The sequence below is a fragment of the Protobothrops mucrosquamatus genome, unplaced genomic scaffold (assembly GCF_001527695.2).
Source record: "Protobothrops mucrosquamatus isolate PMUCROS unplaced genomic scaffold, P.Mucros_1.0 scaffold748, whole genome shotgun sequence".
In the NCBI taxonomy this organism is placed as follows: domain Eukaryota; kingdom Metazoa; phylum Chordata; class Lepidosauria; order Squamata; family Viperidae; genus Protobothrops; species Protobothrops mucrosquamatus.
Genome location: NW_015387019.1, coordinates 330,799 through 333,023, shown reverse-complemented (window position 1 = coordinate 333,023; position 2,225 = coordinate 330,799).

Here is a 2,225-nt window from a genome sequence, read left to right as displayed (position 1 = left end):
GATTGGTCAGTTTTAGAGGGGCTGCTTCTGGTTGGGTAGGATTGGGCAGAAGGGGTTTGTTTGTTGTATGATGCTTCTTTCTTTGAGTATTGTGTTTCCTTCTGTGTGTGACATACCTCTATTTGTCTTCCTCCGAGGGTTTATCAGTAAGGTCAGGTCCTCTGTTGGGTTCGGTTTGGGTGGAGCTTTCTTTCATATGTCAGGGTTTGGGTGGAGTTGCCTTTAAGTTCCTAACCTTTTCCTGTAGTAGTTCACATAATTTGCATCTGATGCATGTGTAGTTTGGGTGTTCTTTGGGCATCAGTGCATATATGGAACATGTATTGCATATCACAATGGTGTCAGTAACCTGTTCCATGAATTTGGTGTTTGATAGTCCGTTTTGTTTTTGTTTTTTTGGTTGGTGGATGTGCTTTGCTGTTAGCCTTGTTTAGCTTCTCTGTTCTGGGTAATTTTGCCTTTTTTGCTGTCCTTTTTTTCCCCGGTTCGCAGGGGAGAAAAAAAACACAAAAACAAAAATGGCATCGCCTGCTGGCCTTCTGGTCCTCTGCTGTTGCCTTGCCGCTGTCTGCAGGCCTCCTGGTTCACCGCTGCTGCCTTTTCTCCAGCTGCAGGCCTCCCAGTCCTCAGAAAGAACAAAACTGCTGTCGCCTGCAGGCCTCAGGTTTGCCTCTGCTGCCTCGCTACCACCTGCAGGCCTCCCGGTCCTCCGCTGCTGCCTCACTGTCACCTGCAGGCCTCCGGTTTGCTGCTGCCACTGTCCACTGCCTACCGGCCTCCTGGTCCTCCACTGCTGCCTCACTGCCTCCTACAGGCCTCCGGTTCGCCACTGCCGCTGCCCACCGCCTCTACTCTGCCCACAGATGCCTCACTGGTCTGCTGCTTTGCGTTGCCACCGGTCGCCTCCTTTTCACTTCCCCCACCAGTCCACTGCTTCGTGCTGCCATCGGCTGCCTCCTCTCCTGTGTTCAAGCTGTCGATGTGTTGGTGGCCCTGTTCGCTCCACCGGTCTCCACTTCGTTGGGCTGGGTTGGGTCGCTGGGCCTCCGGGCCTTTCAGGTAGGCCTCCATTACATCCCAGAGTTCTGAATGAGCTGGCAGATGTTATCTCAGAACCATTGCACCATATCTTTTAAAAATCCTGGAGCACCGGGGAAGTACCTAAGGATTGGAAAATGGCTGATGTGGTTCCCATCTTCAAGAAAGGAAAAAAAACAGACCCAGGAAACTACAGACCAATCAGTCTAACATCAATACCTGGGAAGATCCTGGAAAACATAATCAAAAAACAGATCTGCGAACAACTAGAAGGAAACAAAGTTATAACTGGTAGCCAGCACGGGTTTGTTAAAAACAGATCATGCCAAACCAATCTTATTTCATTCTTTGATAAAGTGACCAAATTAGTAGACCAGTGAAACACTGAACTGGAGATTTCCAGTGACGTCACTGAAGTTAGACCCAGGGAAAATGACTCTCCATTCCCCGGGTCCGCTATTCTTCTGCTGGTGGGTCCGTTTGGGCCGAATGCCACCCCGGAGAGGTGGCCACTGAAGGGCGAACCTTTGAGGAATGCGGGCCGGTGGCAGCCGGCTCGCTGAAGTCAAAGCAGCCCCTGGAATCAATGGAAGAAAGGCGGACCGCATTTATGCGAGCTGCCATTAACAGCTGATCGTCGGAGACGAAAAAACAGCTGAATTTGACAGCAAGAAGCTGAGCCGGGTGAGAATATGTTCTTCTTTCCTGCTGATGGTGGATTTGACTTGAAATAGCCTGTTTTTACTTGGAGCGTGAAGCTTAAGGGAGGAGGTGGAGTTTTTTCTCCCCCCTCCCATACAAGCGGCGGTTTAAGCTGCCTTTCAAAAAACAAAAATAAACTTTTACTACAGCAGAGCCTTTCAAGCTCTAGTCAATTTGGGAAGCTTGCTCCTCTTCTTTTTGAAGATATTTTTTTTTCTAACTTGGAAAAGCCATTCTATTAAAACTTTAGAACTTTTTTTTCTTTACTCTGAAGAGTCTTTTTCCCCCCTTTATCTAAGCATCTGGAAGAGTTACATTGTATCTCCTGTGGTCACATGGGAAAACTTCTTTTTCTCTTTCCTTTGTCTGATGTGTATTCAGACTGGGAACTTGGCTCCATGCCCAGACACTTGGCTGAATGCCCAGACATCCTTATCTGACCTTGAAACTAGCTCAAAGAGATTTTTTCTTTTTTCTTTTGCTTT